Source organism: Tachypleus tridentatus, chromosome 10 (assembly GCF_004210375.1).
Source record: "Tachypleus tridentatus isolate NWPU-2018 chromosome 10, ASM421037v1, whole genome shotgun sequence".
Lineage (NCBI taxonomy): Eukaryota > Metazoa > Arthropoda > Merostomata > Xiphosura > Limulidae > Tachypleus > Tachypleus tridentatus.
The window spans coordinates 166,126,690-166,140,774 of NC_134834.1; the positions used below are offsets into that span (position 1 = coordinate 166,126,690).

The 14,085-nt window shown below is 34.1% G+C and overlaps 1 protein-coding gene across 1 annotated transcript in view; it reads left to right on the top strand.

Moving 5' to 3' along the window:
- LOC143228563 (locomotion-related protein Hikaru genki-like) overlaps positions 1-14,085 on the top strand; it is a 76,897-nt gene that overhangs the window by 13,233 nt on the left and 49,579 nt on the right. The gene's annotated exons all lie outside the window — the stretch shown is intronic.

Sequence of the window (14,085 nt, forward strand, 5' to 3'; positions counted from 1 at the left end):
TAAAAAAATAGCCCACGAGTTGGCGGTGGGTGGCGATGACTAGTTGCCTTCCCTTTAGTCTTACATTGCTAAATTAGGGACGGCTAGCGCAGAGAGCCTCCGCAGAGTTCACTGTTCTGCTGGCATATGGTACGACACCTTTGACATGGAACTGCTCCCAATCCAACATTTGAAACACCAGTATGAAAAAAATTCCAAAAAAAGGTGAACACATTAAGAAGAGAGATTCACATAAATACTTCTTCAAATTCCGGAATGCATTCTCACGTTTGGCGAGGGGCGGGGAAGAGTCCCAATTTCTACATGACAAGCTTTCTTTGTAACTGATATGAAGGTTCAGCAATTTCAACAACGTTTGGAATGAAATGATTGTACCAGGCGCACACACACACAAGAATCTGTTTAACTCTTTGCAGTTCCTTGAAATTGGGAAATCTGTACAACTGTCAATTCATCATAATTTGTGTGTATTTCCTCAGAAGAGGGTTAATATTCTGAATTTGATACTTGTGATTGTCAAAATGATCTTTTAAAAACCTTTACGATTAACAGTACGTATATTGAAGAAAACCAGTTCAAGGTCAATATAAGCCTCAGAATATTCAGTTGTTCCTGCTATGGTTGTTTGAAGGTTGATGGTGCATTTTAAAGTCCAAAAGGAGTCACCTTACACTGATAAAGTTCGTTATCTGTTGCGAAAGTAGTATTATGTCGATCTTTCATTTTAATAAGAATTTACCAATATGCATTGGACAAACCTGAGGTACTGATACAGGGTGCCTCTGATAAAGTACAGTGGATCACTTGTGGTTTAGTGTTTATTAAGCACGAGCTTTTCAATCATGGTTACAATACTATGTTCGGACAGTGGATCACTTGTGGTTTAGTGCTTACTAAACACTAGCTTTTCGATCATGGTTACAATAACATATTCAGACAAGCCTAGAGTTGTTAAAAACATTGGAATATTTCAGCACACGTTGTTTTAGTTGTTCAGTCTTTACGTTTTAGATGTGAACATCATATTTCTTCAACCCTCGTCTTCTTATTCTCAAAGTCATTCCTGACAGTTGACACATTAATTCCAAGAACAGTTGTGAAGTTGTTAAGGATTGCACTCCTTCGTTTTGTTGAATGGAAATGAATCCAATCAGACAAGATACAGTTAAATCTTGGACGACACAAAGTATTGGTCCACAATGCTCGTTATAAGTAATAGTTTTTACTTCAACATATCCTAACTGTTGACAGTTCGTCATTTCATCTGTAAGACACAAATTACATTTACTCTAACATTTTGGTTGAAGCGATGGACCATTTCTCTTGATTTGTTGCCATATATTTTCATTTAGTGGTGAATAATCCTATCCAGTATCTATATCACTTACTTCCTTCGTACCATTAATTTTCAAGGTTAGGTATGGCAGCTCCGTTGTTGTTAAGTAAATAATGGAAGGTTTTAGCTTTACAAAACTCAAAATTTCATTTTTTTTCCTATCAATGTTCTCATTTTCTAAATGCTGTCATTTGTGCCTTTGTTCCATATTTTATTTTCTTTGAACAATGCATAGCTAAGTGCCTTATTCGATTACAAGCATGGCATCGTACAGGTCCATTATGATGCTCGGTTTTAATTATTTCATTATTAAAATTTCATTCTTCCGTGAATGCTCAAATTGCTACACAAATTTAAGCATATTAGCGATCAATATGACAAAAGTGGTATTATAAGTATTCTCGTGAGAAAACGTATAATTATGGAATTATACACTTCACAATATATGTTTCTGCAGCTCTATAATTTGTACATTTTCTGTTTTCCAAACTAGCATTACATCTGACTCCCATACATTAGCAAGATATTTCCTCCTAGAGACTTCCTCAGTCAACTCAATATTATCTAACAACGCTGGCTAGAAATTGGTTATTGTTTCTCTAGTCTTCCCAGTATTCGAAAGCTATTTCTGATCCCAAAAGCTTTTTGCCATTCTAGTAGCCCTTCCCCTCAAACAAGAAACAGCAGTTTCCACCCATTTTATCTTAAGTACTTGAGACACATAAAAATATCTTAAATTTTTAATAAATGTTAAGTCATAAAAATCCGACTTGCTGTCAGTCGAACTTTTCAACAGACAGGGGTGGTGGGTTGACTGCGGTGGCATAAATCGATGAATTCCAATAAGTCTGTGGGTAGAATGGACTCTCAACGTTTATGGTTGTGGAAATGGAGCCTTAGATTTTCTTTCCAGTTGTGTTAACATGTGTGTTAACATGTCCACTTGTTCTGAGAATACTCTTGTGACCCACTTTGTGTTTTGTTTGTTTGTTTTTTGAATTTCGCGCAAAGCTACATGAGGGCTATCTGCGCTAGCCGTCCCTAATTTAGCAGTATAAGACCAGAGAGAAAACAGCTAGTCATCACCACCCACCGCTAACTCTTGGGCTACTCTTCTGCCAATGAATAGTGGGATTGACCGTTACTTTATAACTTCCCCACGGCTGGGAGGGCGAGCATGTTTGGTGCGACAGGGATTCGAACCCGCGACCCTCGGATTACGAGTCGAATACCTTAAAATACTTGGCTATGCCGGGCCGGTCATAAGAATACAACCCCGTGTGATTATAAACTTACATACTATTATGTCACATTAGTAGCATCTGTTACGTCATCGAGACGGAAGATGTCATTTTCATCAAATACACATATATATTTACTCAAAATACAGATGATTATGTGGGACGTTATTAGGAGTTAGCGTCCTAATAGAACTAAATTTTAAATGTAATCTAAACAACAGAAAAAAATAATAAATGGACAATAAGCCCAACCGTAATAATAAAAACAAATAGAATTTGCTAACTCACACCGATTTCTCGATTTTCGGACCAGAAACATTAAACCATCAAGATGGAATAAAGACACGTAATCTAATTTTATATTCCAGATTCTTCTTTTCATAAAAGCAATAATAACTAAATACTGATCATAGGAAAACGTTTTTCACTTTAAAAGAAGGCAACAAAATGTAACCATATGCGGCTGAAGGTAACAGTTTTCCAAAATCTTAATTATGCATTATTGCCAGCTAGAAGTTCACCAGTTACCTTTTACACTCGAATTTTATGGGTAATTTACGATTATTAGCAGCAATATTAATACATTTTTTTTCAGTTATAGACATTTAAAGAGATGGTTATGTTAAAAACTATATAATGAGATTGTCTTGTACACTTGTTTCTTTTTCGTTATGGGGGAAAGTGGTGCTGAGAAGGTATAAGGTAATTTTTAAAGCATTATCTTAAACGTTATTCTTAATATTACAATATATCAAAATTATCCCTTGGACACCAAAAAAAGGAGTAAGAATTAGCTATAAATTTTATGTTCTATAATGATTCTAAATATAAACCGAGACACAGTTTATCCAACACTATAATATATCTTCCCTGTTTTATACAAAGCAGAATTTATTTTCCAGTCGGAAATAATTCTTATACTGATGAGAAAAATTTTTTTTCCTAATATAATTTTCTACAATATTAATAGGTAAGGATTTGGTTTTTGAAACAGTTTTGTTAAAAGTTTAAACAATTTTTCGATTTACTAAGAAAATAACCTAAACGTTTTGATAAAACACACAATCATAATAATTAAGTATGAATGATTGGCACTTGCGTAACAGTTAAACTCAAATAAATAATAGAAATATGACGTTTATCTGCACGGAATTAAAATGTATCTATTGAAACCTACAATCACCTTCTTTGCAAAACACATAGTTTTTTGTTTAATTTTTACGTTAGCTTCTTTCTACATTGTTGCTAGAATCCTGTGTTTGACTGTATGCGATGGACAAAGAGTACTATTGTGTATTTCTACAACATTTGGCCCAGCATGGCCATGTGGTTAAGGCACTCGACTCATAATACGAAGGTCGCGGGTTCGAATCCCTGTAACACCAAATATGCCCACTCTTTTAGCCTTGAGGGCATTATAACGTGACAATTAATCCCATTATTCATTGGTAAAAGACCAGTCCAAGAGCTGGTGGTGGGTGATGATGACTAGCTGCTTTCCATCTCGTCTTACACTGCGAATTTAGGGACGGTGAGCGCAGATAGCCCTCGTGTAATTTTGCGCGAAATTCAAAACAAACAAACAATTTCTGCAACACAAATTCAGCAATAGCGCTATATTAAAAACTCTAAAGAAGATGTAGAAATTTCGAAACATGCGCATAATTTTTTTATTTAAATGAGACTTTTGACGACTTCGAAAATGTTTTAAGTGTTTAGCAGAAAGAGTAGCATTTAGTTATTTATTTGATTTCATATATCACAAAAATTAGATAAACTGGCTGTCCAGTTAACAGAGCAATCATCAATCTAGGTTTTATTCGTGTCCGGTTGAATGACTATTGTAGAGCTAGAATCGAACACTTCAGGTGGTATCCGGTAATATTAAGAAAACAACAACACAAAATGTATTATTTTCAAATGTATTATAGTAAGGTACTTTTCTAGTAGCTGTAACGGATCTACTGTTTTATATTTATTTTAATATCTGCGTTTGTTTTGGTTTCATACATGTAACATATTTTGTTAAATGTGTAATTCATAAATCCCGCTTGTTCTCTAAATTTGTGGAAAATTCTCGAGCGTAAGAATTAACAACGTAATTGCCAGTATTGTTGTCAATTGAACTTTCTAGAACATCGCCTAAAAAAGTTTATAAATTGACGTGTCAAGAGACAGTATATGTGTGTGTTTCCTTGTTACAAAGCCACATCAAACTATCTACTGAGCCCACCGAGGGGAATAGAACCCCTGATTTTAGTGTCGTAAGTTCGTAGACATACCGCTGTACTAGCGGGGGACCCAAGAGACAGTAAAGAATATTATTGTTCAGCTGTAGTCAGTATACTATAAACCTCGAAAGCTATAATTGTGATTAACGCTTGTTAATTGGAAAACTACAGTTGTTTGACCAGGAACGTTTATATATTTCGAACATTAGAAATCGTTCAACTTTAGATAATTATTTTCGGACGTTAGTATTTCTACGAAGACATTAGATATCTGTCTTTCTCTGTAAAAAATAAGCTTGTAAACTGCGTTAGGCCAAACAAGAGTCAAGTGAAGTATATCTGTGTAATAACATAAAAGTAATTTTCGCCTCCTGTATCCGGTCTCCCTCTAGTACAGCGGTATGTCTCCGGATTTACAACGCTAAAATCAGGGGGTTCGATTCCTCGCGGTGGGCTGAGCAGAGAGCCCGATGTGGCTAGAAAAAACACAAAACACACCTCCTGGATCTAGATCGTCGATAAAATATTCAGTTCCAGACCAAGTAGAAGTCTGAATATTGTTTGCGAGTTTGTAAAACTTTTGTATATAAATAATTATTTCTATTAATTATTTGTAACAACCGTTAAACCATAACGAATTGATTTATCATTATTCATCAGGCGTATCTTTATCTTTAAAGTTATAATAACTTTATAACGTCACCAGGACGTCACCAGGTTTTTGAGGATATCAACTGATATTTTCTATCATTTTCGCTTCATAATCTTCCAGTATTGCCTTACGCAAATTAACCCTTCAGCAGCAATACGTTTTACCAATACTGTCTTGGTTCGATCGATTCTTTTCTGACCATTTCATAACGTTTTATCATCAGCTCTTTTCTATTCTCCCAATACTCATTTATCAGCTGGTCTTGAATCATTATACTACGGAAATTCAAAACCAGAGTCCATGAAGTTTCTTCTACTGGTATTGCGTTACCAGCCAGAATGTTATGATGCTGTTCTTTCTTCATGATAGTAACAATTTGAAAATACATCTCAGATTGCAACAGAAAAACGTTCCCATAGCGTTATAGACCAACCGCAATATTTCACTGTTTCACCCATACTCCTTGCTTAAACTTTTCAGGGTTACATCTTTCGCACAAAGTCTTTGCTAGAGTTTTTAAAGGAACTCTATCTCTGTTTAGTCAGTTCACAGAATATTTTCACATTTTTTTCTTCCAACTAATGTGACTCTTTTGCAAAGTTTAAACTTTTGAATGGTCCCACGTGAAATATCAAACCCTGTGGTTGAAATACCTTCCTGAAGATTACTTCTTTCGGATCACAGTTACATATCCCATATTCCTACCTTTTGTCTGTGGCTCTTCTGGGTCGATTTGATGTTAAAACTTTTCATATAAACTTCTATTCCGTCAAATGTTGTTGGTTTTTGTATGCCTCTTCTTCTTATCAAACTTTAAACTCCAAGTTGGGGGGAAAACGCCCTAATATTCTTTAAACGACATCCTTCGAAACGCTACAAACATAAGAAAGGATGTTGAAGTTTCTTTTAGTTATGTATATCAATACTTTGTGTTCGATTTTCACTACTTCATCATAAATGATTTTTCTTATATTTTCGTCTTCAGCCGTATTGAAACTTGGAAAGTTTGTGGGTGTCGTTGGCACTTCTTTTCATAAATCATTGCAAATTGATGGTTAAATATGATGTAAAATAAATGCACCCAATAATGAATCAAACCACTTATTTAAGATTTTCTGCTTTAATCACGCCACATGTAAGAAAAAAAAATTATGAAATTGAATAGTAGCTCAAGTTAGGATAAGTACAGAATACAATGATTAAATTTATTAATGGTAAATGATAGATAAAATGATTTTGCATCTATCAGTACTGATTTAGCTGCTTAAAAGTGATTTCTTTACTGGTTCGTCGTACTCAGCTTAACAACATCAAAAATTGTAAACGTTTGTTTCTTCGTTTTTAAATTTCGCGCAAAGCTACTGGAGGGCTATCTTCGCTAGCCGTCCCTAATTTAGCAGTGTAAGACTAGAGGAAAGGCAGCTAGTCATCACCACCCACCGCCAACTCTTGGGATACTCTTTTACCAACGAATAGTGGGATTGATCGTTACGTTATAACGTCCCCACGGCTGGGAGGGCGAGCATGTTTGGTGTGACGGGGATGCGAACCCGCGACCCTAAGATTACGAGTTGCACGCCTTAACCCACCTAGCCATGCCGGGCCTAAAGAGTATCCCATATACGATTTTGAATGAATCATATTACTCAGTTAATTCTTTCTTAATTTATCAAAGATGTTGTCTTGAGTGTATTTAACCATATATATGTAAATTACAATAAAAATATGAGAAAGAACAGACTTTGTTATTAGCATATATATCTGCTAGTAACATCACTTAAACATTTTAACTCCAAATTTATCCAAGACAAATCAAAGTTCTGCCCAAAGGTTGGTAACCCCGTAAAAATACTTTATTTCAACGTTTCTTTCAGATGTAGTAATACATCTAACGGGTTTACCCAAGATAAGCTTGTAAAGCTTCGTGTAGTGAGGTACAAATGTTCGATATAATGAAGCACACCTATCACTGACATCTCTAAAACTTCAAGCTATACTTCCGTGTTTTATTCATTCTAAGCCTTTTCACAGCTGTATTATTTAAGTTTCTTTTCTTTTTCTCAAATAAACGATATATCGCTGTGGTTATTTCTAACTTAAAGATCCTTCATTGTGAATTTCTCGCGTTAATTTGAAAACTACATCATTTTTGCTCATGAATATAAGCTTGGATTTATTTGAAGATATTTTCTATAACTTTATATCGTCGTTTCAGCACTATTTTGTCACGCACTAAGACAGTGGAAAGTCTACAGACTTACAACGCTAAAATCAGGGGTTGGATTCCTCTCGGTAGACACAGCAGATAGCCCCATGGAGCTTTACTATAAGAAAACCACACCTTTGCCATCTTAAGTGTCTTTCTATTTGTTACTTTCGAATAATGAAAATAACAGGAAAACCTATGAAATCATAGAGTCTTATAATAAGAGGTCTCTTGAGGTTAAGCCAAGTATGAACTATTAATTAGTTTAACATGTTCAAGTATCTAAAACGGTTACACTTTCTATAACAAAAATCAGATAAATACTCAAGCCAGGTATGGCCAGGTGGGTTAAGGCGTTCGACTCGTAATCTGAGGGTCGCGGGTTGGAATCCCCGTCGCACCAAACATGCTCGCCCTTTCAGCCATGGAGGCGTTAAAATTAGACGGTCAATCACACTATTCGTTGGTAAAAGAGTAGCCCAAGAGTTGGCGGTGGGTGGTGCTTTCCCTCTAGTCTTACACTGCTAAATTAGGGACGGCTAGCGCAGATAGCCCTCGTGTATCTTTACGCGAAATTAAAAAAAATACAGATAAATTTTTTTCAACGAAATGGAAACACCTCTAGAAAAACTGATGCCTTATTAATTCATTTTTAAAACCAGACATATTTAAAAGACGTAAAATAGAATGAAGAAGTGCAAAATAAGGAAGGACTATTTTTAAATTTATAACAGTTATAAACTGTCAGATTTTACCCCACCCAGAAGCCATTAAAATAGTTTCGTATGTTTCTTGAAAACACTGAACACAATATATACCGAAAGTAAAATAATATTAGTTTCGTGTTAGAAGAATGTGTAAGTAATTTTATTTTATGAGTTGGTTTTTTAATTCTTTGTACTTCTTACTTGGTTGTTATATAGAGGGACTGACTTAGTATTTTCGCTTTGCTCGTATAATAAGTGTAATATTTAGTATTAGTAAAAAAAGTTGATATAAAAACCCTGGAACTTTGTGTTCAAAATAGGTGATTATATAAAAACTATACATTGATTATATTAACAAAATATACAATTTAACAGTATAATGAAACTGAAGTCAAAGTGCTTTAGAACATTCAGGCAGAACAATTAGTACCATGAATTTAATATGTGTGCGATTGATAAAGTAAACAATAACGTTAGTGTAATTAAAGTAAGTAAGACGTTTGTCGTTTCATGTATGTTTTCTGTTGAATGCTGTAAGGGCCCGGCATGGCCAAGCGCGTAAGGCGCGCGACTAGTAATCCGAGGGTCGCGGGTTCGTGCCCGCGTCGCGCTAAACATGCTCGCCCGCCCTCCCAGCCGTGGGGGCGTTATAATGTTACGGTCAATCCCACTTTTCGTTGGTAAAAGAGTAGCTCAAGAGTTGGCGGTGGGTGGTGATGACTAGCTGCCTTCCCTCTAGTCTTACACTGCTAAATTAGGGACGGCTAGCACAGATAGCCCTCGAGTAGCTTTGTGCGAAATTCCAAAACAAACAAACAATGCTGTAAAAATTATAAACTGTGTTTATCCCATTAAAGTGGTATTTTTAAAATTGTGATAAGGGTGTGTGATCATAGGAAAAATATTTATCAGACAATTCTTTATGACGAGTAACCCAGTTGAAACAAAAATGTATCTCAGAACGGCTGATGTGGGTATTAACACTTTTATTGATAAGGAGAGAACAACGTTTCGACCTTCCTTGCTCATCTTCAGGTTAAGAAAGAGAGAGTTTACAAGTTTGGATATTTGATCGAAGTAGCTGATCTGATTTACAAGTTTGGATATTTGATCGGAGTAGCTGATCTGATTTACAAGTTTGGATATTTGATCGGGTAGCTGATCTGATTGCACACGACGATATTGGAAATTAAATAACATCTAATGCAACGTTGATTTGGATATCTGGTTGGAGTGGCTTAGGGACGAGAGTATAAACGGGTACGGGATTATAGGGAACGTTGCAGTTAGGTGTAAGGTTGTTAATTGGTATAGGTATAAAGGTATTCCTTTATATTGGTTTAATTTTGGTTCTAGTTGTTGTATAAGTAGGGCTTCTTTGATTTTGCGTTTATTTATATTTGCTTCCCTACTTAGTATCTGTGTGTTTTCTATAGTTGTGTATTTGATTTGCAGTGTTCAAAAACATGAAAAGGTGTTTTTTGTGTTCTTTGAATCTAGTTTCCATTTCTCTGCTTGTTTGACTAATATAGAAGTCGTTGCAGTTGTTACATTGTATTTTATAAATTATGTTGGTGTTGTGTTTGTCAGTGTAGTTTTTACATAGTATGGACTTTAGTTTTGTACCTGATTTTTTGAATAAATTTGGTGTTTACTGGAATGTTGTCTTTTGTCATTTTTTTTTCAAATGTTGGTTACTTTTTCGCTGATGTCGGGAACATATGGTATGCAGCAGTATAAGGTTTAGTAGTTTGTTGTATCTTGGGATTTATTGTTGGTCTAGGTGTGTACGTATAATTTTTTCCATGTTTTTTTTTTTTGAGGAAATTTGTTGACGTTGATGAAGTCTTGATTTCATCGTTAATTTTATCGGGTGAGCATAGTTTTGTGGCTGTGTTTAATTGATTTCTTAATATGTTGAGTTTTTGTTTTGTTTCATGTGCTGAGTCCCAGGGAATGTATAATCCAGTATGGGTGATTTTTCTGTTTTGAATTGTGTATCAGTTCTAGTGATCTTGAGGTTAGTAAATGCTATTTGGTTAGTTTTTTCCTGTTCACAGGTGAACTTAATGTTGGGGTGTATCGAGTTAACGTGATTGAAACAAACTAAGTGTGTGTTCTGTAGATGTAAATCCTGCAATTATATCATCAACATATCTGTACCGGTATAGTGGTGGGTGTAAGGCTGAATTGATCGCTTGAGATTCAATCTGCGTTATAAAAATGTTGGCCAGAAATCTTACAAACTCTCTCTTTCATAACCTGAAGATGATCTAGGAAGGTTGAAATTGTTCTCTCCTTATCAATAAAACTTTTAATATCCATATCAGCCGTTCTGAAATACATATTTATCAGACAACATAAGTGTTTCTAGTGAAATTTATAAAAGTAATTTAATTTGTAAAATATACTAATCTAGAATTTCCTTTAATTCCGGTTTGGAATTATTTCTGACATACATTTAACACCAAGCGCAAAATATTGGATTACTCTTGCCAAACCAAACATTGGGATACACTCATAGTTGCATTAGGTATCTACGGTCCCCAAGGGTTTGGTATAAGGGTAACAGGACGTAAACTGATTAATTTAAGTTTCACGGCCAGACACGTTGACCACGTGCTACTTTTGGTATGGGACCATTGCGATGCTTGTTCATAAACATTTGAAATATGTTTTATTTGTTATTGAGCATAAAACCACACGGTGATCCATTTGTACTCTGGATATCGTGGATATCTAAACGAGATTTTACGTTATAATCTCTTACACTTATCGCTGAGCCATTGTATAATAATTGATAATGAAGTATTATTTCTTGTTTATTGTCTTTAAAACTGATTACGATCGAAGACGTTAGAAATTAAACCATATTTAATCGAACGTGAATTTGGATATTTGATTGGAGTAAATAATCTGATTGCACACAACTATATTGGAAATTAAATAGCATCTAATGCAACGTTGATGTGGATATCTGGTTGGAGTAACTGATCTGATTGACACGATGGTTTTGAAAAATAAATAATCTTTAATCCAACCTTTATTTGGATGTCTAACTGTAGTAGCTGATTCTTCAGTATCAAAAGATTAAAGCAGTTTTTCTTTAGCGCATATTATTTTGCTTTAATATTTTCAGTCGACAATTTTTGTGAAATGCTAATTATTTTAAATATAATTTAGATTATTCACAAATATTCTTTTCCCTGTGCATGGCTGTTGAAAATGTTTTACCAATAAATACCTCTTAATGTAAACATTATGCGACTGCGTTACTATTGTTAATGTTTGCGTTTTGAAGCTAGTAATTTTGTTTGTTTTGTTAAAAGCTTTATTCTACAGAATAACTTCGGCTTCTCGTCACATGATAAATACGTTACTTTTCTTTTATATGTATATTTGTGTGTAAATATATATATATTAATAAATAGACTAGCAAATCATTAGAAACCGATAATTTTATATTATTTAACATTATAAGACGTTCAATGTATCGTATTGTAAAGTGTTTCTAGCATGCAAATCTTTGAAGTAACGTTTTTAAAGAAACTGTTTATATCTATTCTTATATACACAATTAAACCATTAGAAAACCCTATATGAAAAGAAGGCTCCTAATAATATTTTTGTTAAAGATGAAATAAAATACTCCACGAAAAATAGTTATTCTGTAGTAAATATTAATTCTAGGCATGTATATAAGCTTTCTTTCATTATTTCGTTGAAATAAATGTTTATGTATAAAGAGAATGATAGAGAAATATACAGTGTGTGCGCTAGTGCGCTAGTGCGCTGTGTCCGTTTCAATATCTTCATAACGTGAAGTTTACCCTCTCTCAACTTTGAAACGTTTGTGCAACAAGCGTTATCTGATGTTTAATTTTTCTGTCTCCGAACGAAAACTTTTATCGTTATTTTAATTAAAACGATCCAGTCCTTGTTATTTTAGCTTCTCTAAACGATCGGTGTTTTAGTTACTTCAAGAAATCTGATGCTATTATCTTCAATGTTTCTGTGAACACAGATAAGAAGTTCCCTTATTTAATAAGAAATAATTTATTATTTTGTTTTAGGGAAATTATTATGAAATTAACGGTACTTTTATGTTTTATTTATCGAATAACGAAAGCGCTTATAAATTCCATTGTTGAATGTTTGAATTATTAAAGAGTCAGTTAGTTAATGGCGTGTAGATAATACTGATAAACGATGTCATTTTTGTGTGTGTTTGTGTGATTTTCGTATAGCAAAGCCATATTGGGCTATCTACTGATATTTTTGCCTTTACTTGTTAGATGTTTTCATATCTTTAACATTCGAAAGAAAGAAAAGATAAGCAATCTTTTCAATTTAACGACTAAAACATTTTACCTGATGTTTGCAAAGCTATCTGTTGTTTAAATTAGACATGCATGTTTATGTTTATAGATTTCAGTAATCTTTTTAAGAGGGCTCGGTATGGCTTGGTGGTTAGGGCGTTTGACTCGCAATCTGAGAGTAGCGGGTGCGACTCCCCGCCACGCCAAACGTGCTCGCCCTTTCACCGTGAAGAAGTGATAATGTGACGATCAATCCTATTATTCGTTGGCGGTAGGTAATGACGACTTGCTGCTTTCCTTCTAGTCTTACACTGCTAAATTAGGGACTGTAAGCGCAGCTACCCACGTGCAGCTTTGCGCGAAATTTAAAAATAAACAAACATACCTTTCATGGGAAACAAATTAACCAAATTTTGTGAGCTCAAGTTGTAATAAATAGATTTATTTACGTCCATCATTACTAGTGTTTATAGATTGCTTTTATCTTTCCCGTAATTACAAATAACATAGTTTAACATGAACTGGTATTTCTGGTATATTTTCAAATATTCCGAAAAACGTTAGCGCTGTAGGCAAATGTATGATAAAGAATATTAAATAATCTCGACAAAAAGATAAAATGTTTACTGTTAGTATACATTAGTTATCAAATCTATGTTTTAATTATTCAAAGTTAATCATCAAAATGTATTTGATTTTAACATAACTATCACCTGTTACGTTGACTTTTGAAAACCAAGAAAACCTTTTTTTCATGAAGTAAGTGTTAGATATTAACTATTTTACTTTATTCTGTAATGATTATTATATATATATTCGCATATAGATACACGTGTGTAATTATATACATATATATATTAACGCTGTTATTAGCACTACAAAAGAGTTCCTCAGTCACTTTTGCTTGTTTTCTCTAAAGTTTTCGTTCTGGATTATTTTAATAAAACACCTTGGTTCAAATTTGCTATACGTGAATGAAAAATGTCGCGTGCCAGAAATTAAAGCAATAAATCAGCCTCTGAGAGGGGTTTAATTAATTTAAAACCTCCAGCTGACTTCGACCTGACGCAAGTCCTAAAAAAATGTCATTGTGTTCAGAACTAGAGCTTGAACTAACAAATCGACAGAATTTACTTTTTATTTTATATATAAAGAATCTCGCTCAGTCAAAGTTGAATATTAATCTTCTACGGTTAAAGTTCAAGGAATCGTTTTTGTAATCATATCAAGGCTTAAAAATGTATATATTGATGAAATAAAAAAAATGAAAAGAAGCTTTAACTTAAAAATGTTGTTTCTGTTGTCAGACTAGTTACACAAAGTGAGAGCTGTCGTCTTTCCCTTGTATGTTGTTAAAATGAGTTCTCTTTCTATGCACAGTTTTACTCTATTA